The sequence below is a fragment of the Haliotis asinina genome, chromosome 1, assembly GCF_037392515.1.
Source record: "Haliotis asinina isolate JCU_RB_2024 chromosome 1, JCU_Hal_asi_v2, whole genome shotgun sequence".
Classification (NCBI taxonomy): Eukaryota; Metazoa; Mollusca; class Gastropoda; order Lepetellida; family Haliotidae; genus Haliotis; species Haliotis asinina.
In genome coordinates this window covers 63,942,610-63,964,572 of record NC_090280.1, presented here as the reverse complement: position 1 = coordinate 63,964,572, position 21,963 = coordinate 63,942,610, and the positions used below count along the sequence as shown (strand labels likewise).

At 41.9% G+C, this 21,963-nt stretch overlaps 21 non-coding genes across 21 annotated transcripts; all 21 read right to left on the bottom strand.

The window, feature by feature from the left end:
• Positions 1 to 109: 109 nt before the first annotated feature.
• Trnah-gug (transfer RNA histidin (anticodon GUG)) lies at positions 110 to 181 on the bottom strand. The gene has a single exon. It is a non-coding gene; the product is annotated as a tRNA-His (tRNA).
• Positions 182 to 733: 552 nt separating this feature from the next.
• Trnah-gug (transfer RNA histidin (anticodon GUG)) lies at positions 734 to 805 on the bottom strand. Its single transcript has one exon. It is a non-coding gene; the product is annotated as a tRNA-His (tRNA).
• Positions 806 to 1,352: 547 nt separating this feature from the next.
• Trnah-gug (transfer RNA histidin (anticodon GUG)) lies at positions 1,353 to 1,424 on the bottom strand. Its single transcript has one exon. It is a non-coding gene; the product is annotated as a tRNA-His (tRNA).
• A 557-nt stretch (positions 1,425 to 1,981) lies between these two features.
• On the bottom strand, positions 1,982 to 2,053 carry Trnah-gug (transfer RNA histidin (anticodon GUG)). Its single transcript has one exon. It is a non-coding gene; the product is annotated as a tRNA-His (tRNA).
• A 547-nt stretch (positions 2,054 to 2,600) lies between these two features.
• On the bottom strand, positions 2,601 to 2,672 carry Trnah-gug (transfer RNA histidin (anticodon GUG)). The gene has a single exon. It is a non-coding gene; the product is annotated as a tRNA-His (tRNA).
• A 556-nt stretch (positions 2,673 to 3,228) lies between these two features.
• Positions 3,229 to 3,300, bottom strand: Trnah-gug (transfer RNA histidin (anticodon GUG)). Its single transcript has one exon. It is a non-coding gene; the product is annotated as a tRNA-His (tRNA).
• Positions 3,301 to 3,847: 547 nt separating this feature from the next.
• Trnah-gug (transfer RNA histidin (anticodon GUG)) lies at positions 3,848 to 3,919 on the bottom strand. Its single transcript has one exon. It is a non-coding gene; the product is annotated as a tRNA-His (tRNA).
• Positions 3,920 to 4,477: 558 nt separating this feature from the next.
• On the bottom strand, positions 4,478 to 4,549 carry Trnah-gug (transfer RNA histidin (anticodon GUG)). Its single transcript has one exon. It is a non-coding gene; the product is annotated as a tRNA-His (tRNA).
• A 547-nt stretch (positions 4,550 to 5,096) lies between these two features.
• On the bottom strand, positions 5,097 to 5,168 carry Trnah-gug (transfer RNA histidin (anticodon GUG)). The gene has a single exon. It is a non-coding gene; the product is annotated as a tRNA-His (tRNA).
• Positions 5,169 to 5,726: 558 nt separating this feature from the next.
• On the bottom strand, positions 5,727 to 5,798 carry Trnah-gug (transfer RNA histidin (anticodon GUG)). The gene has a single exon. It is a non-coding gene; the product is annotated as a tRNA-His (tRNA).
• A 547-nt stretch (positions 5,799 to 6,345) lies between these two features.
• On the bottom strand, positions 6,346 to 6,417 carry Trnah-gug (transfer RNA histidin (anticodon GUG)). Its single transcript has one exon. It is a non-coding gene; the product is annotated as a tRNA-His (tRNA).
• A 558-nt stretch (positions 6,418 to 6,975) lies between these two features.
• Positions 6,976 to 7,047, bottom strand: Trnah-gug (transfer RNA histidin (anticodon GUG)). The gene has a single exon. It is a non-coding gene; the product is annotated as a tRNA-His (tRNA).
• A 547-nt stretch (positions 7,048 to 7,594) lies between these two features.
• Positions 7,595 to 7,666, bottom strand: Trnah-gug (transfer RNA histidin (anticodon GUG)). Its single transcript has one exon. It is a non-coding gene; the product is annotated as a tRNA-His (tRNA).
• A 558-nt stretch (positions 7,667 to 8,224) lies between these two features.
• Positions 8,225 to 8,296, bottom strand: Trnah-gug (transfer RNA histidin (anticodon GUG)). Its single transcript has one exon. It is a non-coding gene; the product is annotated as a tRNA-His (tRNA).
• A 6,783-nt stretch (positions 8,297 to 15,079) lies between these two features.
• Positions 15,080 to 15,151, bottom strand: Trnah-gug (transfer RNA histidin (anticodon GUG)). The gene has a single exon. It is a non-coding gene; the product is annotated as a tRNA-His (tRNA).
• A 553-nt stretch (positions 15,152 to 15,704) lies between these two features.
• Trnah-gug (transfer RNA histidin (anticodon GUG)) lies at positions 15,705 to 15,776 on the bottom strand. Its single transcript has one exon. It is a non-coding gene; the product is annotated as a tRNA-His (tRNA).
• A 1,175-nt stretch (positions 15,777 to 16,951) lies between these two features.
• Positions 16,952 to 17,023, bottom strand: Trnah-gug (transfer RNA histidin (anticodon GUG)). The gene has a single exon. It is a non-coding gene; the product is annotated as a tRNA-His (tRNA).
• Positions 17,024 to 18,198: 1,175 nt separating this feature from the next.
• Positions 18,199 to 18,270, bottom strand: Trnah-gug (transfer RNA histidin (anticodon GUG)). Its single transcript has one exon. It is a non-coding gene; the product is annotated as a tRNA-His (tRNA).
• A 1,175-nt stretch (positions 18,271 to 19,445) lies between these two features.
• Positions 19,446 to 19,517, bottom strand: Trnah-gug (transfer RNA histidin (anticodon GUG)). Its single transcript has one exon. It is a non-coding gene; the product is annotated as a tRNA-His (tRNA).
• A 555-nt stretch (positions 19,518 to 20,072) lies between these two features.
• On the bottom strand, positions 20,073 to 20,144 carry Trnah-gug (transfer RNA histidin (anticodon GUG)). The gene has a single exon. It is a non-coding gene; the product is annotated as a tRNA-His (tRNA).
• A 547-nt stretch (positions 20,145 to 20,691) lies between these two features.
• On the bottom strand, positions 20,692 to 20,763 carry Trnah-gug (transfer RNA histidin (anticodon GUG)). Its single transcript has one exon. It is a non-coding gene; the product is annotated as a tRNA-His (tRNA).
• Positions 20,764 to 21,963: the final 1,200 nt, after the last annotated feature.

The window sequence follows — 21,963 nt, the reverse complement described above, 5'->3', positions numbered from 1 at the left end:
AGTTGAGACGCAAAAACATTTGAGCAAAGGCTACGTCCTAGTGGGCGACAGGAAAGACAAGCGTCTGGGAAAATGCAGAGAATTTCACCTTGCAAAAGTTGGGGTAACATGCCGTGACCCGGATTCGAACCGGGGTTCTTGCGGCCACAACGCAAAGTCCTAACCACTAGACGATCACGGCTACATCTCACCCTCTTATCAGAAAGACATTTTTCGTGCTGTAGTGACTGGCACTTAATTTCTTTTCACTCTTACCGGAATATGTTGGGGTACAATATTTTAGGCCTCATGAGAAATCAAACAAAAATAACTGAGTTGTCCTCATTTCCAAAGTCACTTTACTACTCCAACAGTACTAGTGAAAAAAATGAGGGTTAGGGTGAGGGATACAGTGAGGGTTAGGACTGCTGCAAGGAGTCTGGGCTAGGGTTGGAGTCAGAGTGAGGGCTGGGCTTAGGATCAGGGCTAGGCTTACACTCCGACACTGTTAAGGTATAGGGCTAGGGTTAAACGTAGAGTTAGGACCAGGGTTTGGATTAGGGGTAGGGTGCGGGTTGGGGTTAGGGTTAGATGTCCCCAATCTTAGCCAAAACATGTTCACTAAAATACTGTGGCGGAATGATCAGAATTCTTTTCTGCAGTAGTTTGAAATGGGCCGACTTCTGCATGTAGCTGTTGTAACTTCCGTCATTAAAAAGAAAGAATGCTGATATCCCAAAATGAAAAGTGTAGATGCCGTGACCAGGATTCGAACCTGGGTTCTTGCGGCCACAACGCAAAGTCCTAACCACTAGACGATCACGGCTGTTCCACCAGCCGAAAGGGCCGGGGATTTATACACATTTTCAGCCTTTTCCTTCCTACGATCAGCCATTAAACACATCGCTTTGTCACAGTATAATGTTGATGACGCCCTCTAAAAACAGCTGGAAGTCCCACACAAGTCAGTGAGCAAAGTGTTTCCGCCATTTACTAATGACATCAGCAATGTACTTGATGATAAGAGTAACTTTCAGCCATAGTATGAAGGATATGAAGGCGCTCAAATGAAATCAAAGAGTAAGTTGCTGTAGAAGATGGACAAGTTTCCCTGCATGACATGAAAGTTTGAGAAGGAGGTGAAGGACTTAGGCAGCTACATCAGCTACACGTGGGCCATAAAACGTAGTAAAACTAGGTGCCTCTATAATCAGTGTAGCAAGTGGATGGCTGTAGAAAATGGATTCATTTTGAAAGCTTCTGCAGTTGAGACGCAAAAACATTTGAGCAAAGGCTACGTCGTAGTGGGCGACAGGAAAGACAAGCGTCTGGGAAAATGCAGAGAATTTCACCTTGCAAAAGTTGGGGTAACATGCCGTGACCCGGATTCGAACCGGGGTTCTTGCGGCCACAACGCAAAGTCCTAACCACTAGACGATCACGGCTACATCTCACCCTCTTATCAGAAAGACATTTTTCGTGCTGTAGTGACTGGCACTTAATTTCTTTTCACTCTTACCGGAATATGTTGGGGTACAATATTTTAGGCCTCATGAGAAATCAAACAAAAATAACTGAGTTGTCCTCATTTCCAAAGTCACTTTACTACTCCAACAGTACTAGTGAAAAAAATGAGGGTTAGGGTGAGGGATACAGTGAGGGTTAGGACTGCTGCAAGGAGTCTGGGCTAGGGTTGGAGTCAGAGTGAGGGCTGGGCTTAGGATCAGGGCTAGGCTTACACTCCGACACTGTTAAGGTATAGGGCTAGGGTTAAACGTAGAGTTAGGACCAGGGTTTGGATTAGGGGTAGGGTGCGGGTTGGGGTTAGGGTTAGGTTAGATGTCCCCAATCTTAGCCAAAACATGTCCACTAAAATACTGTGGCGGAATGATCAGAATTCTTTTCTGCAGTAGTTTGAAATGGGCCGACTTCTGCATGTAGCTGTTGTAACTTCCGTCATTAAAAAGAAAGAATGCTGATATCCCAAAATGAAAAGTGTAGATGCCGTGACCAGGATTCGAACCTGGGTTCTTGCGGCCACAACGCAAAGTCCTAACCACTAGACGATCACGGCTGTTCTACCAGTTGAAAGGGCCGGGGATTTATACACATTTTCAGCCTTTTCCTTCCTACGATCAGCCATTAAACACATCGCTTTGTCACAGTATAATGTTGATGACGCCCTCTAAAAACAGCTGGAAGTCCCACACAAGTCAGTGAGCAAAGTGTTTCCGCCATTTACTAATGACATTAGCAATGTACTTGATGATAAGAGTAACTTTCAGCCATAGTATGAAGGATATGAAGGCGCTCAAATGAAATCAAAGAGTAAGTTGCTGTAGAAGATGGACAAGTTTCCCTGCATGACATGAAAGTTTGAGAAGGAGGTGAAGGACTTAGGCAGCTACATCAGCTACACGTGGGCCATAAAACGTAGTAAAACTAGGTGCCTCTATAATCAGTGTAGCAAGTGGATGGCTGTAGAAAATGGCTTCATTTTGAAAGCTTCTGCAGTTGAGACGCAAAAACATTTGAGCAAAGGCTACGTCCTAGTGGGCGACAGGAAAGACAAGCGTCTGGGAAAATGCAGAGAATTTCACCTTGCAAAAGTTGGGGTAACATGCCGTGACCCGGATTCGAACCGGGGTTCTTGCGGCCACAACGCAAAGTCCTAACCACTAGACGATCACGGCTACATCTCACCCTCTTATCAGAAAGACATTTTTCGTGCTGTAGGACTGGCACTTAATTTCTTTTCACTCTTACCGGAATATGTTGGGGTACAATATTTTAGGCCTCATGAGAAATCAAACAAAAATAACTGAGTTGTCCTCATTTCCAAAGTCACTTTACTACTCCAACAGTACTAGTGAAAAAAATGAGGGTTAGGGTGAGGGATACAGTGAGGGTTAGGACTGCTGCAAGGAGTCTGGGCTAGGGTTGGAGTCAGAGTGAGGGCTGGGCTTAGGATCAGGGCTAGGCTTACACTCCGACACTGTTAAGGTATAGGGCTAGGGTTAAACGTAGAGTTAGGACCAGGGTTTGGATTAGGGGTAGGGTGCGGGTTGGGGTTAGGGTTAGGTTAGATGTCCCCAATCTTAGCCAAAACATGTCCACTAAAATACTGTGGCGGAATGATCAGAATTCTTTTCTGCAGTAGTTTGAAATGGGCCGACTTCTGCATGTAGCTGTTGTAACTTCCGTCATTAAAAAGAAAGAATGCTGATATCCCAAAATGAAAAGTGTAGATGCCGTGACCAGGATTCGAACCTGGGTTCTTGCGGCCACAACGCAAAGTCCCAACCACTAGACGATCACGGCTGTTCTCCCAGCCGAAAGGTCCGTGGATTTATACACATTTTCAGCCTTTTCCTTCCTACGATCAGCCATTAAACACATCGCTTTGTCACAGTATAATGTTGATGACGCCCTCTAAAAACAGCTGGAAGTCCCACACAAGTCAGTGAGCAAAGAGTTTCCGCCATTTACTAATGACATCAGCAATGTACTTGATGATAAGAGTAACTTTCAGCCATAGTATGAAGGATATGAAGGCGCTCAAATGAAATCAAAGAGTAAGTTGCTGTAGAAGATGGACAAGTTTCCCTGCATGACATGAAAGTTTGAGAAGGAGGTGAAGGACTTAGGCAGCTACATCAGCTACACGTGGGCCATAAAACGTAGTAAAACTAGGTGCCTCTATAATCAGTGTAGCAAGTGGATGGCTGTAGAAAATGGCTTCATTTTGAAAACTTCTGCAGTTGAGACGCAAAAACATTTGAGCAAAGGCTACGTCCTAGTGGGCGACAGGAAAGACAAGCGTCTGGGAAAATGCAGAGAATTTCACCTTGCAAAAGTTGGGGTAACATGCCGTGACCCGGATTCGAACCGAGGTTCTTCCGGCCACAACGCAAAGTCCTAACCACTAGACGATCACGGCTACATCTCACCCTCTTATCAGAAAGACATTTTTCGTGCTGTAGTGACTGGCACTTAATTTCTTTTCACTCTTACCGGAATATGTTGGGGTACAATATTTTAGGCCTCATGAGAAATCAAACAAAAATAACTGAGTTGTCCTCATTTCCAAAGTCACTTTACTACTCCAACAGTACTAGTGAAAAAAATGAGGGTTAGGGTGAGGGATACAGTGAGGGTTAGGACTGCTGCAAAGGAGTCTGGGCTAGGGTTGGAGTCAGAGTGAGGGCTGGGCTTAGGATCAGGGCTAGGCTTACACTCCGACACTGTTAAGGTATGGGGCTAGGGTTAAACGCAGAGTTAGGACCAGGGTTTGGATTCGGGGTAGGGTGCGGGTTGGGGTTAGGGTTAGGTTAGATGTCCCCAATCTTAGCCAAAACATGTCCACTAAAATACTGTGGCGGAATGATCAGAATTCTTTTCTGCAGTAGTTTGAAATGGGCCGACTTCTGCATGTAGCTGTTGTAACTTCCGTCATTAAAAAGAAAGAATGCTGATATCCCAAAATGAAAAGTGTAGATGCCGTGACCAGGATTCGAACCTGGGTTCTTGCGGCCACAACGCAAAGTCCCAACCACTAGACGATCACGGCTGTTCTCCCAGCCGAAAGGTCCGTGGATTTATACACATTTTCAGCCTTTTCCTTCCTACGATCAGCCATTAAACACATCGCTTTGTCACAGTATAATGTTGATGACGCCCTCTAAAAACAGCTGGAAGTCCCACACAAGTCAGTGAGCAAAGAGTTTCCGCCATTTACTAATGACATCAGCAATGTACTTGATGATAAGAGTAACTTTCAGCCATAGTATGAAGGATATGAAGGCGCTCAAATGAAATCAAAGAGTAAGTTGCTGTAGAAGATGGACAAGTTTCCCTGCATGACATGAAAGTTTGAGAAGGAGGTGAAGGACTTAGGCAGCTACATCAGCTACACGTGGGCCATAAAACGTAGTAAAACTAGGTGCCTCTATAATCAGTGTAGCAAGTGGATGGCTGTAGAAAATGGCTTCATTTTGAAAACTTCTGCAGTTGAGACGCAAAAACATTTGAGCAAAGGCTACGTCCTAGTGGGCGACAGGAAAGACAAGCGTCTGGGAAAATGCAGAGAATTTCACCTTGCAAAAGTTGGGGTAACATGCCGTGACCCGGATTCGAACCGAGGTTCTTCCGGCCACAACGCAAAGTCCTAACCACTAGACGATCACGGCTACATCTCACCCTCTTATCAGAAAGACATTTTTCGTGCTGTAGTGACTGGCACTTAATTTCTTTTCACTCTTACCGGAATATGTTGGGGTACAATATTTTAGGCCTCATGAGAAATCAAACAAAAATAACTGAGTTGTCCTCATTTCCAAAGTCACTTTACTACTCCAACAGTACTAGTGAAAAAAATGAGGGTTAGGGTGAGGGATACAGTGAGGGTTAGGACTGCTGCAAAGGAGTCTGGGCTAGGGTTGGAGTCAGAGTGAGGGCTGGGCTTAGGATCAGGGCTAGGCTTACACTCCGACACTGTTAAGGTATGGGGCTAGGGTTAAACGCAGAGTTAGGACCAGGGTTTGGATTCGGGGTAGGGTGCGGGTTGGGGTTAGGGTTAGGTTAGATGTCCCCAATCTTAGCCAAAACATGTCCACTAAAATACTGTGGCGGAATGATCAGAATTCTTTTCTGCAGTAGTTTGAAATGGGCCGACTTCTGCATGTAGCTGTTGTAACTTCCGTCATTAAAAAGAAAGAATGCTGATATCCCAAAATGAAAAGTGTAGATGCCGTGACCAGGATTCGAACCTGGGTTCTTGCGGCCACAACGCAAAGTCCCAACCACTAGACGATCACGGCTGTTCTCCCAGCCGAAAGGTCCGTGGATTTATACACATTTTCAGCCTTTTCCTTCCTACGATCAGCCATTAAACACATCGCTTTGTCACAGTATAATGTTGATGACGCCCTCTAAAAACAGCTGGAAGTCCCACACAAGTCAGTGAGCAAAGAGTTTCCGCCATTTACTAATGACATCAGCAATGTACTTGATGATAAGAGTAACTTTCAGCCATAGTATGAAGGATATGAAGGCGCTCAAATGAAATCAAAGAGTAAGTTGCTGTAGAAGATGGACAAGTTTCCCTGCATGACATGAAAGTTTGAGAAGGAGGTGAAGGACTTAGGCAGCTACATCAGCTACACGTGGGCCATAAAACGTAGTAAAACTAGGTGCCTCTATAATCAGTGTAGCAAGTGGATGGCTGTAGAAAATGGCTTCATTTTGAAAACTTCTGCAGTTGAGACGCAAAAACATTTGAGCAAAGGCTACGTCCTAGTGGGCGACAGGAAAGACAAGCGTCTGGGAAAATGCAGAGAATTTCACCTTGCAAAAGTTGGGGTAACATGCCGTGACCCGGATTCGAACCGGGGTTCTTCCGGCCACAACGCAAAGTCCTAACCACTAGACGATCACGGCTACATCTCACCCTCTTATCAGAAAGACATTTTTCGTGCTGTAGTGACTGGCACTTAATTTCTTTTCACTCTTACCGGAATATGTTGGGGTACAATATTTTAGGCCTCATGAGAAATCAAACAAAAATAACTGAGTTGTCCTCATTTCCAAAGTCACTTTACTACTCCAACAGTACTAGTGAAAAAAATGAGGGTTAGGGTGAGGGATACAGTGAGGGTTAGGACTGCTGCAAAGGAGTCTGGGCTAGGGTTGGAGTCAGAGTGAGGGCTGGGCTTAGGATCAGGGCTAGGCTTACACTCCGACACTGTTAAGGTATGGGGCTAGGGTTAAACGCAGAGTTAGGACCAGGGTTTGGATTCGGGGTAGGGTGCGGGTTGGGGTTAGGGTTAGGTTAGATGTCCCCAATCTTAGCCAAAACATGTCCACTAAAATACTGTGGCGGAATGATCAGAATTCTTTTCTGCAGTAGTTTGAAATGGGCCGACTTCTGCATGTAGCTGTTGTAACTTCCGTCATTAAAAAGAAAGAATGCTGATATCCCAAAATGAAAAGTGTAGATGCCGTGACCAGGATTCGAACCTGGGTTCTTGCGGCCACAACGCAAAGTCCCAACCACTAGACGATCACGGCTGTTCTCCCAGCCGAAAGGTCCGTGGATTTATACACATTTTCAGCCTTTTCCTTCCTACGATCAGCCATTAAACACATCGCTTTGTCACAGTATAATGTTGATGACGCCCTCTAAAAACAGCTGGAAGTCCCACACAAGTCAGTGAGCAAAGAGTTTCCGCCATTTACTAATGACATCAGCAATGTACTTGATGATAAGAGTAACTTTCAGCCATAGTATGAAGGATATGAAGGCGCTCAAATGAAATCAAAGAGTAAGTTGCTGTAGAAGATGGACAAGTTTCCCTGCATGACATGAAAGTTTGAGAAGGAGGTGAAGGACTTAGGCAGCTACATCAGCTACACGTGGGCCATAAAACGTAGTAAAACTAGGTGCCTCTATAATCAGTGTAGCAAGTGGATGGCTGTAGAAAATGGCTTCATTTTGAAAACTTCTGCAGTTGAGACGCAAAAACATTTGAGCAAAGGCTACGTCCTAGTGGGCGACAGGAAAGACAAGCGTCTGGGAAAATGCAGAGAATTTCACCTTGCAAAAGTTGGGGTAACATGCCGTGACCCGGATTCGAACCGAGGTTCTTCCGGCCACAACGCAAAGTCCTAACCACTAGACGATCACGGCTACATCTCACCCTCTTATCAGAAAGACATTTTTCGTGCTGTAGTGACTGGCACTTAATTTCTTTTCACTCTTACCGGAATATGTTGGGGTACAATATTTTAGGCCTCATGAGAAATCAAACAAAAATAACTGAGTTGTCCTCATTTCCAAAGTCACTTTACTACTCCAACAGTACTAGTGAAAAAAATGAGGGTTAGGGTGAGGGATACAGTGAGGGTTAGGACTGCTGCAAAGGAGTCTGGGCTAGGGTTGGAGTCAGAGTGAGGGCTGGGCTTAGGATCAGGGCTAGGCTTACACTCCGACACTGTTAAGGTATGGGGCTAGGGTTAAACGCAGAGTTAGGACCAGGGTTTGGATTCGGGGTAGGGTGCGGGTTGGGGTTAGGGTTAGGTTAGATGTCCCCAATCTTAGCCAAAACATGTCCACTAAAATACTGTGGCGGAATGATCAGAATTCTTTTCTGCAGTAGTTTGAAATGGGCCGACTTCTGCATGTAGCTGTTGTAACTTCCGTCATTAAAAAGAAAGAATGCTGATATCCCAAAATGAAAAGTGTAGATGCCGTGACCAGGATTCGAACCTGGGTTCTTGCGGCCACAACGCAAAGTCCCAACCACTAGACGATCACGGCTGTTCTACCACCTGAAAGGTCCGTGGATTTATACACATTTTCAGCCTTTTCCTTCCTACGATCAGCCATTAAACACATCGCTTTGTCACAGTATAATGTTGATGACACCCTCTAAAAACAGCTGGAAGTCCCACACAAGTCAGTGAGCAAAGAGTTTCCGCCATTTACTAATGACATCAGCAATGTACTTGATGATAAGAGTAACTTTCAGTCATAGTATGAAGGATATGAAGGCGCTCAAATGAAATCAAAGAGTAAGTTGCTGTAGAAGATGGACAAGTTTCCCTGCATGACATAAAAGTTTGAGAAGGAGGGGAAGGACTTAGGCAGCTACATCAGCTACACGTGGGCCATAAAACGTAGTAAAACTAGGTGCCTCTATAATCAGTGTAGCAAGTGGATGGCTGTAGAAAATGGCTTCATTTTAAAAAATTCTGCAGTTGAGACGCAAAACCATTTGAGCAAAGGCTACGTCCTAGTGGGCGACAGGAAAGACAAGCGTCTGGGAAAATGCAGAGAATTTCACCTTGCAAAAGTTGGGGTAACATGCCGTGACCCGGATTCGAACCGGGGTTCTTGCGGCCTCAACGCAAAGTCCTAACCACTTTTTTTTTTTCATTAACATATTTATTCACAAAATTGTAGAATTACAGTCGCAGACAGTGCTTACAGTACCACCTCATAAATAAAATATGTATCACAGATTTGGCGTGGCAGTGCCTAACATTTCAATTGAAAAGAGAGGAAGTATATTTTCATAGAAATGTTCAGAAGTTTTTTATAGGTTGCAATGAAGAAATATACCCGAATAAATGTATAATATATTTAATGTAGCTAATCTGAGTACCTCTGTATTTATAAAGCATGATGTAATATTCTAATCTAACGGTGAGTGTAGAACAATCTCATTTCCATCCAACGATATGAATGTATTGCTCATGACATATTTTTGAATGAAAATGTGTGATTTATTTGCTTTGGAATATTTAAAGAACAACAGGCTAAAATGACGTCTTATCAATGATTTGAAAAATGCCTTCATGTGAAATGAAATCATGTTTTGGCTCAATATCACCCTCCTTTTAAATACAGCTAGACGATAAATTGACAATACAATGTCCATGAATGCTTTAGACGACAACTTCTTTTCTGGTAGGAACCCAAACAATAACCAGATAGATAACTGTCCAAAACTAAAACCTGTGTCCTGGCACACATCTGTCAACATTTCAATGATGAGGTCTTGCAAGGGCGATAACTCCTTGCAGAAGACGAACAGATGTAAAATATCTTCTGTTTGTATGTGACATACTGGACAAACATCAGTGTATGACAGTCCAATTTTTAGAAGTTTATCATATGTGAAAACAATATTATTTGCAATTTTAAAATCTAACTGTATGGAGTCTGTTGATTTATCTTTTTCCCATATATTCATCCAAATATCTTTCCAATTAATATCCAGTGCAAGCTGATTCCACCAAGCGATAGCTACTGGTTCCTTGAAATGTTTTTTCCTGAGAACTTCATAACAAAATTTTGTTGTGAATAAATCAACAGACAGATTCTGGTTTTGAACAGTGCATGTTATGTTTCTTGATGGGGAGTTAGTGGCAACCTCTGACAAAATGATCTTTTTCCACTCTGACGGAAGTGCTAATAAAATAATGGCATAACATTGTTGTATGGTACCTACATCCATCTCAGGTAAGGTGTCATGGATTATATTAACAATAATGTGTCCAGACATGAATTTTGGAATAACTTCAAAACAAATGTGCTTGATGCAAATAATTCCACTTGAAATAAATGACTGAAACATAAGAGTTTTTCCACTGAATGTAATCAATGGATTCTTAAATATTGGCTGATTCATGATATCATCTACCTTTTTAAGTAATGGTCTTTTTCCTTCATTCAATTCATTCCATGCAGCTAGTAACTCTGCATAAAATGGACTTATATTCTGTAAATAGGCTTTATCATATTCAAGGCTTAAAGCATCAATTCCTAAGTTCATTTTCAGAAGATGTGACATAAAATATACAAATGTTTGTTTCCAAATACAACTGAGCTGACAATTGACATAGGCTCTCAGTAATTTCAGCCTTAAAGCATATTTTTTTAAACGTAAATCTGGTATATTAAGACCTCCATCTAAACAAACACCAATGCATGTACCGTGTGCTATTTTGGCAGGTTTGTTATGCCATAAAAAGTCTCTAAACATTTGTGTAAATTTATTCTCCACCCAATATGGAACAGGTAGTACAGTGAACATATACCACAAACGAGAGCTCATAAGGATATTAATAACAATGGCTCTGCCTTGTAAGGTTAACTGTCTACGCAGCCATGAATTTAACAGTGCTTGTATTTTGTCTATTTTCTTCCTCCAGTTTAAAGTTTCACACATCGCTTTGTCGATGCCGAAATAAATGCCCAATACTTCTATACAATCTCTTTTCACTTTAACCGGAATGTTGATTGAAAAATCTCTAAACCTTGTTTTACCCAATAACAAAATTTCCGATTTTTCAATATTGATTCTTGCACCCGTTGCCTCACAATAGAAGTTAACTGTACTAAATGTTTCAAGGACAGAGTTAACATCTGAGACAGTAACTGTTGTGTCATCAGCATGTTGGTATATCAAAGAATTAATATCATTACTGATGTTAATTCCATGAATATCAGGATTGTTTTTTATTATTAAATTCAGTGGCTCTGACACCAACACATATAGCAGAGAGCTCATTGGATCCCCCTGCCTAACTCCACGAGTTAAAGTGAAGTATGGTGTCAAATGACCATTGCATTTCACAGAACTCTTTATATCAGTATATAGGATCTTAATCCATGAAATGAAAAAATCTCCAAAGTTAAATGTCCTAAGAATTTGAAATAAATATTGGTGCGATACCCTATCAAAGGCTTTTTCTTGATCTATTTTAATGAGATAGGAGTCATCATTATGATTACTGACAACATCAATGACATCTCTAACAGAATGTAGGTTACTGGCTGTGTCTCTTCCTGGTATGCAACAAGATTGTTCAGGGGAGACAACTGAAGCCATCACATTTCTCAACGACAACACTCTAGAAATGAGCTTAGAGTCTACATTAATCAATGAGATAGGTCTGTAACACTTAATGTCCCTTTTGTCACCTTTCTTTTTATAAAATAAACTAATAATACTCTTTTTCATGGAGCGAGAAAGATTATGCTCTTTGTATATACCATCTACAACTTCTAAAAAGAAGGGACATAAAATATTCCAAAACTTTAAATAAAACTCAACAGTTAGGCCGTCCGGACCCGGTGATTTATTCTTTTTCATTCCTTTGAGTGCTTTTGTAAGCTCACTCTGAGAAATAGGTACGTCACATGATTGTTTTTCTTCTTCAGAAAGTTTTTTCCCAATATTATTAATGAGACTTTGTTGTTTTACGAAATCACATTGCTCAGCAGTAAATAAGGATGAGTAAAATTGCTGAGCAGTATCTAAAATATCCTCTGTATTCCTGGCTATAGTACCATCTTCCTTGTACAGTGATTTTATTGAATTAGCCTGTTGTTTACTTTTTTCAAGGTTCAAAAAGTAAGACTCCAGCGTGCACTGAGCTTTTGACCTGAGAATAGCACCCTTGCATTTATTATTCTCATACACCTCTAGTTCACTTTCCAATAATTGTAAATCGGTAGATTTATAGCCAGGAATGGAGGATATTTTATGATATTCAATTCTAAGCTTATTTTGAATTTTATAATAATCAGCTTTTGCTTCCCTGTTTTTCTTAGATGCATAAAATCTGGAAAATGTTTTAAATTTGTATTTTAAGTTATCCCACCATATCAATGGATCTGTTTTAAGTAAAGGGCATTGTTTTGCCTCCTCTATTAATGCAATAATTCGTAAGTAGAATGTGAAATCTTCCAGAAGCTGATTATTAAAAATCCATACGACAGGACCTCTTTCTACTGAAGAAAAGTCCAATCTGAGGGCTACTATACTGTGATCGCTCACAGAGGAATATCTAATGTAACTATTTACAGCACTTGTAATGAGATCTCTTGAAACAATTATCAGATCAATTCTAGATTGTTTCATACTTCCTAACACAGACTGTATTCTGGTAAATTCTTTTTTGTCATAGTTTTTATATCTCCATATATCAACTAGGCTGTTGTCAGAAAGAAAATCGTTTAAAACATTGCTACTTTGAATATTAAACGATATATTGTTGATGCCTTTATCAAGTAAAGGATTTAATATCTCATTAAAATCCCCAGCACAAATTATGTGTTCTTTCTCAATCCATGTTGTCAAATTCTTGAAAAAATGTATTCTCTCTTTACTCTCATTTGGGGCATACACGTTTAATAAAGCAACTGATCTTCAATAGCTAGGGAAGCCTTTATTAATCTTCCTTCTTCATCTTTTCTAAGCAGCTTAACATTTTGCTCAAAACCATCTGAGACTAATATAGCTACACCTCTTCTATCATTTTCTGCATTAGAATATAAAATAGTTCCTGGCCACAAATGTTTATATTTTTCTATATATATTCATCCGACCAAAACGTTTCCTGCAAAAAAGCAATATTGACTTGAGAATTCCTAATTAGTGCAAATACATTTTGCATTTTGGCTATATCCCGGAGTCCATTTACATTCCATGACCATATTGTGACCATTGCAGAAAAGAGAAATAGATGCTTACTAGACAACATTATGGAATTTCCATAACATTTTCCAACACACCTGATAATTCTCTTCTGTCATTGACCTTTTCTGCTTTCTTTTTCTTTTGTTGGTCTTTTTTACTTTCTCTCAATTTATTTTTCAAGTCATTGTTTTGTAATACCGTCTCTGATAATTTAGGCTGCAGTTTGTGCCTTCTTGCACGTTTACGCGAAGCAATTGTCCACTTTACAGATGATACACCGGTTGGTTTTTGAATGTCTTTATCCTCTTCTCTTGTGTCCAGGCTTTCCTGAAACAAAGCGTTCTTGTCTGTGGTGTCCTTGTCCTCCTTCTCGCAATCAGAAATATCCTCAGCAAATGGAATTACTTGCGTATTATCTTCCTTCGCCGTTTTTTCAGTTCCTTGTAATTTTGTCTCTTCTTTTTGATTTCTCTTGGTTTCTTCTGTTCCACCTGCATGATTCTCCTTTGACGCGGAAATATGTTCCAGAGGAACCTCATCCCAGGATTTTGTTGGGGCTAACTCCCTCTCCAACTCTGAATCAGAATCGCTAAACCTTTCCTCATCCTCTATATCGTAGAAACAGTTGCAGATTTCAATTGAACGAAAACAGATATGACAACTACGTTCCTGATTTTCTTCTGCTTTGCAATTTCTGGCAATGTGTCCACTTCCACTGCATTTATAACATTTGGTGTTAGGACAATCCTTCACCACGTGACCTCCAGAATTGCACTTGAAGCATAACCGTTCTTGGTTATTGTGTATAACTCTAAAATACCTGTATCCATCCAGGGTGTTAAACCCCATTGAATACGGTAATGAGTTACATTCAGGGGGAAATACCACCCTCACATATCTTGTACCATCAAAAATGTGTGTGCCTTTAAGAGTTCTGTGCTTGATGTCACTTTTCATAGTTATTCCTCTCTTACTGAGAAGTTTTTCTATTTCTTCATCATCGATGTACGGTGGGAGATGAAGAAATGACACCACTACACTGTCACTCTGAAGCAGTCTGAATGAGATCTTCTGATCTTCTATAACTAAGTCATTTGTTCCAGCAAGAATCCTTGCCTCGGTGCTGTCAGGGACTGTTACATCAAAGCAATCTGTGCCTTTCAACACACATGCCCACACATCAGATACATACTCCAACAAAACATTGCAAAACCGTGCTTGCGGTTACAACTCTGTTGTCTCCTACATGAACTTCAATTGTGCAATCCTTCTGATACTTTCTTTTTGAATAGGAGTCCGCCATTTTGTCTCCAGTCAGCAAGATATCAACAATACAGCGACCGTATATAGCACGCACCTAAGTGCTTGCTAACGAGGTAGGTTCACATACAACTACATTGTAAATGTTATCCTACCTTTGGGCACCAAATTCAAGTTTAGACGTCCCTTTAAATGACGATCTCAGAGAAAGCTTGTCACTCTCTCGTAAATCCGTCCATACACCTCCAATTCAAGGGAGGTAAGCTCAAAGTCCTAACCACTAGACGCTCACGGCTACATCTCACCCTCTTATCAGAAAGACATTTTTCGTGCTGTAGTGACTGGCACTTAATTTCTTTTCACTCTTACCGGATACATATGTTGGGGTACAATATTTTAGGCCTCATGAGAAATCAAACAAAAATAACTGAGTTGTCCTCATTTCCAAAGTCACTTTACTACTCCAACAGTACTAGTGAAATAAAACGAGGGTTAGGGTGAGGGATACAGTGAGGGTTAGGACTGCTGCAAGGAGTCTGGGCTAGGGTTGGAGTCAGAGTGAGGGCTGGGCTTAGGATCAGGGCTAGGCTTACACTCCGACACTGTTAAGGTATAGGGCAAGGGTTAAACGCAGAGTTAGGACCAGGGTTTGGATTAGGGGTAGGGTGCGGGTTGGGGTTAGGGTTAGATATCCCCAATCTTAGCCAAAACATGTTCACTAAAATACTGTGGCGGAATGATCAGAATTCTTTTCTCCACTAGTTTGAAATGGGCCGACTTCTGCATGTAGCTGTTGTACCTTCTGTCATTAAAAAGAAAGAATGCTGATATCCCAAAATGAAAAGTGTAGATGCCGTGACCAGGATTCGAACCTGGGTTCTTGCGGCCACAACGCAAAGTCCTAACCACTAGACGATCACGGCTGTTCTACCACCGGAAAGGGCCAGGGATTTATACACATTTTCAGCCTTTTCCTTCCTACGATCAGCCATTAAACACAAAACACATCGCTTTGTCACAGTATAATGTTGATGACGCCCTCTAAAACAACTGGAAGTCCCACACAAGTCAGTGAGCAAAGAGTTTCCGCCATTTACTGATGACATCACCAATGTACTTGATGATAAGAGTAACTTTCAGTCATAGTATGAAGGATATGAAGGCGCTCAAATGAAATCAAAGAGTAAGTTGCTGTAGAAGATGGACAAGTTTCCCTGCATGACATGAAAGTTTGAGAAGGAGGTGAAGAACTTAGGCAGCTACATCAGCTACACGTGGGCCATAAAACGTAGTAAAACTAGGTGCCTCTATAATCAGTGGAGCAAGTGGATGGCTGTAGAAAATGGCTTCATTTTGAAAACTTCTGCAGTTGAGACGCAAAAACATTTGAGAAAAGGCTACGTCCTAGTGGGCGACAGAAAAGACAAGCGTCTGGGAAAATGCAGAGAATTTCACCTTGCAAAAGTTGGGGTAACATGCCGTGACCCGGATTCGAACCGGGGTTCTTGCGGCCACAACGCAAAGTCCTAACCACTAGACGATCACGGCTACATCTCACCCTCTTATCAGAAAGACATTTTTCGTGCTGTAGTGACTGGCACTTAATTTCTTTTTTACTCTTACCGGATATATATGTTGGGGTACAACAGTTTAGGCCTCATGAGAAATCAAACAAAAATAACTGAGTTGTCCTCATTTCCAAAGTCACTTTACTACTCCAACAGTACTAGTGAAAAAAATGAGGGTTAGGGTGAGGGATACAGTGAGGGTTAGGACTGCTGCAAGGAGTCTGGGCTAGGGTTGGAGTCAGAGTGAGGGCTGGGCTTAGGATCAGGGCTAGGCTTACACTCCGACACTGTTAAGGTATAGGGCTAGGGTTAAACGTAGAGTTAGGACCAGGCTTTGGATTAGGGGTAGGGTGCGAGTTGGGGTTAGGGTTAGATGTCCCCAATCTTAGCCAAAACATGTTCACTAAAATACTGTGGCGGAATGATCAGAATTCTTTTCTGCACTAGTTTGAAATGGGCCGACTTCTGCATGTAGCTGTTGTAACTTCTGTCATTAAAAAGAGAGAATGCTGATATCCCAAAATGAAAAGTGTAGATGCCGTGACCAGGATTCGAAGCTGGGTTCTTGAGGCCACAACGCAAAGTCCTAACCACTAGACGATCACGGCTGTTCTACCACCTGAAAGGGCCAGGGATTTATACACATTTTCAGCCTTTTCCTTCCTACGATCAGCCATTAAACACATCGCTTTGTCACAGTATAATGTTGATGACGCCCTCTAAAAACAGCTGGAAGTCCCACACAAGTCAGTGAGCAAAGAGTTTCCGCCATTTACTGATGACATCACCAATGTACTTGATGATAAGAGTAACTTTCAGTCATAGTATGAAGGATATGAAGGCGCTCAAATGAAATCAAAGAGTAAGTTGCTGTAGAAGATGGACAAGTTTCCCTGCATGACATGAAAGTTTGAGAAGGAGGTGAAGAACTTAGGCAGCTACATCAGCTACACGTGGGCCATAAAACGTAGTAAAACTAGGTGCCTCTATAATCAGTGGAGCAAGTGGATGGCTGTAGAAAATGGCTTCATTTTGAAAACTTCTGCAGTTGAGACGCAAAAACATTTGAGAAAAGGCTACGTCCTAGTGGGCGACAGAAAAGACAAGCGTCTGGGAAAATGCAGAGAATTTCACCTTGCAAAAGTTGGGGTAACATGCCGTGACCCGGATTCGAACCGGGGTTCTTGCGGCCACAACGCAAAGTCCTAACCACTAGACGATCACGGCTACATCTCACCCTCTTATCAGAAAGACATTTTTCGTGCTGTAGTGACTGGCACTTAATTTCTTTTTTACTCTTACCGGATATATATGTTGGGGTACAACAGTTTAGGCCTCATGAGAAATCAAACAAAAATAACTGAGTTGTCCTCATTTCCAAAGTCACTTTACTACTCCAACAGTACTAGTGAAAAAAATGAGGGTTAGGGTGAGGGATACAGTGAGGGTTAGGACTGCTGCAAGGAGTCTGGGCTAGGGTTGGAGTCAGAGTGAGGGCTGGGCTTAGGATCAGGGCTAGGCTTACACTCCGACACTGTTAAGGTATAGGGCTAGGGTTAAACGTAGAGTTAGGACCAGGCTTTGGATTAGGGGTAGGGTGCGAGTTGGGGTTAGGGTTAGATGTCCCCAATCTTAGCCAAAACATGTTCACTAAAATACTGTGGCGGAATGATCAGAATTCTTTTCTGCACTAGTTTGAAATGGGCCGACTTCTGCATGTAGCTGTTGTAACTTCTGTCATTAAAAAGAGAGAATGCTGATATCCCAAAATGAAAAGTGTAGATGCCGTGACCAGGATTCGAAGCTGGGTTCTTGAGGCCACAACGCAAAGTCCTAACCACTAGACGATCACGGCTGTTCTACCACCTGAAAGGGCCAGGGATTTATACACATTTTCAGCCTTTTCCTTCCTACGATCAGCCATTAAACACATCGCTTTGTCACAGTATAATGTTGATGACGCCCTCTAAAAACAGCTGGAAGTCCCACACAAGTCAGTGAGCAAAGAGTTTCCGCCATTTACTGATGACATCACCAATGTACTTGATGATAAGAGTAACTTTCAGTCATAGTATGAAGGATATGAAGGCGCTCAAATGAAATCAAAGAGTAAGTTGCTGTAGAAGATGGACAAGTTTCCCTGCATGACATGAAAGTTTGAGAAGGAGGTGAAGAACTTAGGCAGCTACATCAGCTACACGTGGGCCATAAAACGTAGTAAAACTAGGTGCCTCTATAATCAGTGGAGCAAGTGGATGGCTGTAGAAAATGGCTTCATTTTGAAAACTTCTGCAGTTGAGACGCAAAAACATTTGAGAAAAGGCTACGTCCTAGTGGGCGACAGAAAAGACAAGCGTCTGGGAAAATGCAGAGAATTTCACCTTGCAAAAGTTGGGGTAACATGCCGTGACCCGGATTCGAACCGGGGTTCTTGCGGCCACAACGCAAAGTCCTAACCACTAGACGATCACGGCTACATCTCACCCTCTTATCAGAAAGACATTTTTCGTGCTGTAGTGACTGGCACTTAATTTCTTTTTTACTCTTACCGGATATATATGTTGGGGTACAACAGTTTAGGCCTCATGAGAAATCAAACAAAAATAACTGAGTTGTCCTCATTTCCAAAGTCACTTTACTACTCCAACAGTACTAGTGAAAAAAATGAGGGTTAGGGTGAGGGATACAGTGAGGGTTAGGACTGCTGCAAGGAGTCTGGGCTAGGGTTGGAGTCAGAGTGAGGGCTGGGCTTAGGATCAGGGCTAGGCTTACACTCCGACACTGTTAAGGTATAGGGCTAGGGTTAAACGTAGAGTTAGGACCAGGCTTTGGATTAGGGGTAGGGTGCGAGTTGGGGTTAGGGTTAGATGTCCCCAATCTTAGCCAAAACATGTTCACTAAAATACTGTGGCGGAATGATCAGAATTCTTTTCTGCACTAGTTTGAAATGGGCCGACTTCTGCATGTAGCTGTTGTAACTTCTGTCATTAAAAAGAGAGAATGCTGATATCCCAAAATGAAAAGTGTAGATGCCGTGACCAGGATTCGAAGCTGGGTTCTTGAGGCCACAACGCAAAGTCCTAACCACTAGACGATCACGGCTGTTCTACCACCTGAAAGGGCCAGGGATTTATACACATTTTCAGCCTTTTCCTTCCTACGATCAGCCATTAAACACATCGCTTTGTCACAGTATAATGTTGATGACGCCCTCTAAAAACAGCTGGAAGTCCCACACAAGTCAGTGAGCAAAGAGTTTCCGCCATTTACTGATGACATCACCAATGTACTTGATGATAAGAGTAACTTTCAGTCATAGTATGAAGGATATGAAGGCGCTCAAATGAAATCAAAGAGAAAGTTGCTGTAGAACATGGACAAGTTTCCCTGCATGACATGAAAGTTTGAGAAGGAGGTGAAGAACTTAGGCAGCTACATCAGCTACACGTGGGCCATAAAACGTAGTAAAACTAGGTGCCTCTATAATCAGTGGAGCAAGTGGATGGCTGTAGAAAATGGCTTCATTTTGAAAACTTCTGCAGTTGAGACGCAAAAACATTTGAGCAAAGGCTACGTCCTAGTGGGCGACAGGAAAGACAAGCGTCTGGGAAAATGCAGAGAATTTCACCTTGCAAAAGTTGGGGTAACATGCCGTGACCCGGATTCGAACCGGGGTTCTTGCGGCCACAACGCAAAGTCCTAACCACTAGACGATCACGGCTACATCTCACCCTCTTATCAGAAAGACAGTTTTCGTGCTGTAGTGACTGGCACTTAATTTCTTTTCACTCTTACCGGAATATGTTTGGGTACAATATTTTAGGCCTCATGAGAAATCAAACAAAAATAACTGAGTTGTCCTCATTTCCAAAGTCACTTTACTACTCCAACAGTACTAGTGAAAACAATGAGGGTTAGGGTGAGGGATACAGTGAGGGTTAGGACTGCTGCAAGGAGTCTGGGCTAGGGTTGGAGTCAGAGTGAGGGCTGGGCTTAGGATCAGGGCTAGGCTTAAACTCCGACACTGTTAAGGTATAGGGCTAGGGTTAAACGTAGAGTTAGGACCAGGCCCGTTTGGATTAGGGGTAGGGTGCGGGTTGGGGTTAGGGTTAGATGTCCCCAATCTTAGCCAAAACATGTTCACTAAAATACTGTGGCGGAATGATCAGAATTCTTTTCTGCACTAGTTTGAAATGGGCCGACTTCTGCATGTAGCTGTTGTAACTTCCATCATTAAAAAGAAAGAATGCTGATATCCCAAAATGAAAAGTGTAGATGCCGTGACCAGGATTCGAACCTGGGTTCTTGCGGCCACAACGCAAAGTCCTAACCACTAGACGATCACGGCTGTTCTACCAGCTGAAAGGGCCGGGGATTTATACACATTTTCAGCCTTTTCCTTCCTACGATCAGCCATTAAACACATCGCTTTGTCACAGTATAATGTTGATGACGCCCTCTAAAAACAGCTGGAAGTCCCACACAAGTCAGTGAGCAAAGAGTTTCCGCCATTTACTGATGACATCACCAATGTACTTGATGATAAGAGTAACTTTCAGTCATAGTATGAAGGATATGAAGGCGCTCAAATGAAATCAAAGAGTAAGTTGCTGTAGAAGATGGACAAGTTTCCCTGCATGACATGAAAGTTTGAGAAGGAGGTGAAGAACTTAGGCAGCTACATCAGCTACACGTGGGCCATAAAACGTAGTAAAACTAGGTGCCTCTATAATCAGTGGAGCAAGTGGATGGCTGTAGAAAATGGCTTCATTTTGAAAACTTCTGCAGTTGAGACGCAAAAACATTTGAGCAAAGGCTACGTCCTAGTGGGCGACAGGAAAGACAAGCGTCTGGGAAAATGCAGAGAATTTCACCTTGCAAAAGTTGGGGTAACATGCCGTGACCCGGATTCGAACCGGGGTTCTTGCGGCCACAACGCAAAGTCCTAACCACTAGACGATCACGGCTACATCTCACCCTCTTATCAGAAAGACATTTTTCGTGCTGTAGTGACTGGCACTTAATTTCTTTTCACTCTTACCGGAATATGTTGGGGTACAATATTTTAGGCCTCATGAGAAATCAAACAAAAATAACTGAGTTGTCCTCATTTCCATAGTCACTTTACTACTCCAACAGTACTAGTGAAAAAAAATGAGGGTTAGGGTGAGGGATACAGTGAGGGTTAGGACTGTTGCAAGGAGTCTGGGCTAGGGTTGGAGTCAGAGTGAGGGCTGGGCTTAGGATCAGGGCTAGGCTTACACTCCGACACTGTTAAGGTATAGGGCTAGGGTTAAACGTAGAGTTGGGACCAGGCTTTGGATTAGGGGTAGGGAATGAATGAATGAATGAATGAATGAATGAATGTCTTTATTTCCTCCAGATAGGTCTGAAGATCCAGAAAACATGGTCATGCAATTATATAACTAGGTAACAGAGTATTCAACAAGCGTACATACACACACACACGCATATATATATACATATATGTACAAGCATAGGATATGGGAATATTTCTCCAAATATATACAGGTCACCAACCGTCAGGTCTTGGCTAGATTATTACCACAAGTGATTGAGGATATCTTTTAGTTTATACAAATATTTTGAGAACTCTATAATAGTAAAATGCCGTGTTGTTTCATCAATATCACTGTTATTGGCCCCTAGAAAGAATGCTAGCATGTCATTCTCTTCCATCATCTCTATTTTGACATACATTTCAACATCAAGATTATCTATTAGAGTTGAGAAGAATACATCCCTCTCTGAAAGCAAGCATCCACAGTTTAGGATAACATGGAGATAGTAATCATTAGCAAAAGTGTTACAGTTTTTACATTCTTTTGATATTTTGGTTCCGGATCCAATTCTTATTACATACTGCAGTTCTTCTCTCAGTTCTGGATATAACAATGTCATGCTGTATAACATATGAGGTGAAAGTGCTGTGTGTATTTTAAAATATCGAGACAGGTCAGCTCTGCATGATAGTTTGTATTTCCATGCTTTTTCCTCGTGGATACTTATTTCATTTACTACAATCTTTCTCCAGTTATTTTTCGTCGGGAATTGTCCGGTGCAGATATAGTGAAATACATGGTGCATTAGGTTATATTTCTTAGCTGTTGATAGCAACACGCCACATAAACTGTCTAAGTTCTTAG